This window comes from Malaclemys terrapin, chromosome 2, assembly GCF_027887155.1.
Source record: "Malaclemys terrapin pileata isolate rMalTer1 chromosome 2, rMalTer1.hap1, whole genome shotgun sequence".
Taxonomy (NCBI): Eukaryota; Metazoa; Chordata; order Testudines; family Emydidae; genus Malaclemys; species Malaclemys terrapin.
Genome location: NC_071506.1, coordinates 219535237 through 219541236, shown reverse-complemented (window position 1 = coordinate 219541236; position 6000 = coordinate 219535237). Strand labels below are relative to the sequence as shown.

General features: G+C 39.1%; 1 long non-coding RNA gene across 1 annotated transcript in view; it reads right to left on the bottom strand.

The window, feature by feature from the left end:
* Positions 1-1331: 1331 nt before the first annotated feature.
* The window catches only part of LOC128832115 (uncharacterized), a 60003-nt gene continuing 55334 nt past the window's right edge, over positions 1332-6000 (bottom strand). The window contains exon 3 of the long non-coding RNA XR_008443902.1: positions 1332-1584. This is a non-coding gene — a long non-coding RNA (uncharacterized LOC128832115). The remainder of the gene's footprint in view (positions 1585-6000) is intronic.

Here is a 6000-nt window from a genome sequence, read left to right as displayed (position 1 = left end):
CATATTGTACACATTACTATAAATGGATCCAGTCTTCAAATCAACATGTGCCCTTTCACCCTGTTATCATGAATTTGTTTATTGGTTGCATAGAAAGGAGTTCCTCTAAGATTGGCATTAGTACCTATTTTACTCATAGAAGAGTAGTATGTTTGTCTGCATGTTAATTGGGGTGTCAACCCAGTTAGCCGAGATCAGAAGATGCCTTCCTAGTTTAATCTTAAAGTTAAATAAGAAGGGTTTATGGAAGATGTCACTATGAGACATAACCCGCATAGAATCCAATAATTGCATTTTAATCAGTTGCACATCGTTGATAACATTGAATTATAACTTTACTTGTTTTTCAAGGACATTATGACCTTGTATAGTTGTAGCAAGTGAATCAAATTCTGGATCTGTGTGCTACACTCTTCTCAGAACAGTTTCTTTCTTTCTTTCTTCTGTAAAATATCATAGAAAAATAATCATCCAGCAAAAGAGTCCTTGGTGATTATACACTGATCCTTCAGCTTGGATAAATATTGGTGAAAGTGAAGAAGACGTACTGTACTGGAGGTGGTAAAAATAACTATGTGCCCAGCTCTTTGTGTTTTCTTTATATCTACAATCCAATATATATTTCAGGAAGAGGAATATCACTTTGACAATTTAATATAAAGACCTAAATCTTTTTGGATAATTTAAAAGCAAAATTGAAGAATAACATTTGCTAAGAGATAATTTACACAGCAAGATTTATTTTGCTTTACACTATATGTTTTTATTAGAATTTCAAAATTGAAAACTAAGATATATTGCCTTTCTCCATGTGTATAATAGTATCTCAGAATATATTTATTTTTAGTGTGCTCGAGTTGCTGAGACTTGTGGATTTTTACTATAAAAGCATTTTTAATATTCCTTTTGATAAATATAAAGGAAAGGAGTTTGTAGTAGGAACATATATAATCATATGGTTCAGTTTCAAGAAACAAACGAATGTTGACTTTCAAACAGTAAAGATGTTATAGATTTTAACACGACAGATCTAAAAATTCAGTGAAACAATTCACTGTGTATTAAAAAAACCCAGACAACTTTTCTCCCCCACCTAAATTTTGGTCTAAATTTCCAAAAGAGACTAATGATTTTGGGTTCCTCGATCTTTGGGTTCTCAGTTTGGGGCACATTAAAGAAACCTGATTTTCCGAGGTCAGCATTTTCTGAAAATCAAGCTTTTGTAACAGATCTCATTCTGACCCCCCCCTCCCCAAAACTGAGACACCCAAAATCACTATTCACTTCTAGAAATTTAGATCATAATACCAATAGAGATATGCTGATTTACATGACTGGAAGATCTAGCGTTAAATGTACATGAAACCCTGAATCTCAGTTGGAATTTATTACAAACCTGACCTACTTATTCTTGTGTACTTTTTTCTGTAGCCTTTGCCTGAATATTTTATTAACATTATTACAAAGCAGTAAAAGTGAAGCACAGAAGTTCTGGGTGTACTGACAGGTTTACAATCCATGTGGTGACTTCCGTGATGTACTTGTTTTCACTTAGGGCAAGATCATCCCCACCCATGGAGAAACCTGTGGGAGAGAACATAAAACTCATGTTCATTTTGTTCATCTGAATTATTCAGAAAATGCATGTCTGTGGGTGAATGCGGTAAAGCTGTACATGCAAACCTTGCACCAATTTGAATTCAATGATTGTGAGCAATGGGTGTAATTTACATGCTGACGGGGTGCCTGGAGAAGAGCAGTAGTGAGAAAAACAGTTAAGTTTGTTTGCAGTATTGTAGCCGTGTTGGTCCCAGGATATTAGAGAGACAAGGTGGGTGACGTAATATCTTTTAATGGACCAACTTCTGCTGGTGAACGAGACAAGCTTTGAAGCTACACAGAGCTCTTCTTCAGGTCTCAAGAAGAGCTCTGTGTAGCTTGAAAGCTTGTCTCTTTCACCAGCAGAAGTTGGTCCAGTAAAAGACATTACCTCACCCACTTTATCTCTCTAACAGGACCGTCTAAATTTGAATAAATTATGGCGTATAGTGTTTAAGATAGATGCTCATTCTCTCTCCCTCAGTACATGTATTCCAAGAAAGAAACTATGCTAAGATGCAGTTAAGGCTGAGTGCACATATCAGTAATTTAGGGTGAATTAATTACAAGGATATCCCAGAACCAAGCATTATAACCCAGCAAATTCATAGTTAAGGTTAAATGTAAAAGAAATTCAAACAAGGTATGGTAATGTACTGTTAGGGTGCCCATAACAACTTTAACTCATTCCTGTAGTGACACCCTGAGATAACCATATGATTAGATGTTTTCATGTTTGTGGTCATAATTTAGATTAAACTGATTAAAGTCACATTAGATTTTTTTTACCCACTTCCACTGAATCAGTACAGAGCAGAATTGCCTTCATTTAAAATGGGTGCCATTATCTATAATTCCTGATGGGACTGAGACCCCACAGGTTCTCAGTTACTGTGCCATCTTTCAAAATGGCCACCATCTCCCATTGTTTCCAATAGCCATCGTTGTTAAAAGTCATCTATGTTAAGAGCATCCTGTGGCCTCAGTCCCACTGAGAACAATTGGAGATAGATGATGTTCTCAAAATGGTGATGTAATGGTTCCATTGAGAACAATTGAAAATGGCAGCCATTTTTTTAAAAGGGCAGTTCTACATTAAGTTCTCTGTACTAGAACATTTTTCATTAGCTTCTGCTAAAGAAGAAACTTAGTTATGAAGAATTATGGGAAAAGAAACACCAAAGAATGAATACATTTACTCATCTCAGGGGGAGGCTAAACCTTACTGTGGGGATCCTGAAACATGCCTGCAGGAGTGAGAACCTTTTCCATTGATTGGGGAAGGTGTAAGACTCTCTTCTGGGACAGAAACTTCGTGTTACCCTCCCCTTCCTCACTTCCTTGAATGTTTTTAGCATCACAGCTCATGCCAGTGTCCAGCTCTCACTATGAAGAGGTGGTGGGAGGACTTTTTGACGTTCCACTTAGAGGCTTTCCTCAATAAGGGGCTCCTACTAGGTCTTGGCCAGGTCCCCTGGGAGGTGATTGGAGTACTCAGGTCTGGGAGTCATGAATTTTCTGCTTGGCTTTTATCTCAGCTTTCCTCAACACTCACTCCACTGGATGTCTTATGGGGCGCCAAAACCTCCCTTGGCCATCTGAACCTGGCAGCTGATTGGGAGCCAGAGACTCATTTGGTGGCTCTCAGGAGAGTCATAGTTACCCTGCACATGAATGCAGGGTGAGGCAGCCCAGCAGCACTGGTAGAAAGCCCCTTTCCTGGCTCAGAAGTCTAAAAATTCCAAGTCTGAAACCTCAACTTTAACTCTGACCCTTGGCGTGTGCCTTAAAAATAGTCTCATTTTATCTCAATTTAAATTATTTTTCAAATAATGCAACCTATAATTTCATACCAACTAGAATTGTACATAGACCTCCTACACAATAACTCTCATGCACACTCAGCAATATCTCAATGTTTTAAAGGCTACCCTTGCACTCCTTCCTCGGTTTCCCTGGCAGCCTTTAAAGGACTGATGGCCAAGTTAGCATACAGCCATGAAAATAGCAGTGCGAGTTGGCCCAACCCACTGTTCTACACAGTTCTAATCCTATCACTGACCAACCTGGTTGTCTGAAACATTACTATATCAAAGTCCCAAGAAAGATATTTTTCTCATAGTGGACAGACTGGCTTATGTTTCATAAGATTCCCCTCTTCTGGATGAAATGCTGTATCTGCTTTCTGCATAGATTAGTCCTGCTTTGAGCAGGGGGTTGGACTAGATGACCTCCTGAGGTCCCTTCCAACCCTGATATTCTATGATTCTAGATTGTATCCATGGGTTGTGATCATGGAGCTGCTAATTTTGCTGTCTCTACAGATACCTGTGCCTTTGGTGATGTCCCAGATGGTATTTCTTAATTTCTCTACATGCAGTTGGTTGCCCATAGTGTATGCAGCTATGCTTTGCTACATGCTGTGCAGGAGTTGAGTGTCCTCCAACCAATCAGCTCTCTGTCTCCCTCATTTATTTAGTTTCTTTTTATTTTAAACTGAATGTAGATTTTATTAAATGTGACAGACAGAAGTTCTGTTAATCCACAAGATAGATACAGAAATGGCCAGTAGCAAAGCAAGCATGCTATCCCACCAATATGTTTCAATCTTGACCTGGAGGAGCCATTTTATAAGTAAGAGGTTTCTCATTTTCCATACCAATATTTATTTCAGAGATGGCTAACAAGAGTATCAATTAGTGCAAGTTGTGATGATGATTATTTGATTTTTATACTTGTCTGCTAGAAATTAGTTTAATACCAGCAACTCATTTCACTTAGGCCAGCAGATTTTGGACACTACTAACATTTGTATGCAGTGTAGTTCTAGCACAGTCAGACCAGGGATATTAGAAAGCCAAGTTGGGTGAGGTAATATTTTTTATTGGACCAACATCTGTTGGTGAGAGACACAAGTTTTTGAGTCACACAGAGCTCTTCTTCGAGTCTGGGAAAGATACTCCCAGCATCACAGCAAAATACAAGGTGGATCAGACACATCGTCAGACTCATCCATTTCGTCATCAACCATAACAATCTTACATTGAACAACAAACACTTTGTCCAAACTATGAGAACAGCCATGGGTACTAGGATGGTTCCCCAATATGCCAACCTCTTGATGATCCACTTTGAAGAAGTAGTTCTGGACAAATGCACCATAAAACCAATGACATACCTGAGATACATCAATGATATTTTCATCCTCTGGACAGATGGCTTAAAGTCCCTCATAGATTACCATCACAACTTCAGCAACCACCACCCATCCATTAAACTCTCTCTGGAACACTGTCAAACAAGCATCAACTTCCTGGACACCACAATCAGCTTCAAAAATGGAACCCTATACAAGAAACCCACAGATCACCATACTTAACTTCATAGATCCAGTAACCATCCAGATAACCAAGAAATCTGTTATCCGCAGCCAGGCACTCAGATGCCCAAGAATGTGCTCCAAGAAGAAAATCTCTGATATGCACCTGAACATACTTAACACCACTTTCACCAAACAAGGATACTCTACCAAGGAAGTAGATTGCATCTTGTAATGGGTCACCCAAATACCCCAAGAGAACCTGGTTCAATACAGAAATAAAAACCCCTCTGACGGGGTCACCTACCACCCCACACTGGAACCCATATGGGATATCCTCAAACAACTACAACCCATACTCAGTGAGGACCACATCCTGAAAGAAATTTTTCTTGAACCCCCACTTCTGGCCTTCAAGCAACCTCCCATCATCAGAAGCAAGGTCCGCACAGACCAGCACACACCAACTCAAAATGGCACCAGACCCTGCCAGAACAACTGATGCAAAACCTGCAGACATATCTCCACTGCTACAATGATTAACACTCCCCACAACACACCCTTTCAATATCTATGGATCCTACACATACCTATCACAACATGTGGTGCATCTCATCCAGGGCACTAAATGCCTCAGTAACAACTATGTGGATGAAACAAGACAATCACAACACTCTCTTGAATGAATTCATACAGGAAAATGGTAAAAGACAAAAACATTCTACTGACCTTTCAAGGTCCCTTCCAGTTCTAGGAGATGGGATATCTCCATTATTATTATTATTATTATTTATTATTATTATTACCTCTGGGTGAACACTTTTCACAAAGCAGTCACTCAATATCTGACCTATCAGTCCTAATACTCAAAGGAAACCTGCACAACACTTTCAAAAGACGAGCCTGGGAGCTTAAATTCATTGCTCTGCTAGACACTGAAAATCATGGACTGAATAGAGACACTGGATTTATGGTTTATTACAACAATCTGTAACATAGTAACCTCCTCTTTCTTCCTATGACTGCAGAGGTGGTATCGGACCACTCAACCTTGAATGGTCCCTTACAATATGTGTTAACTA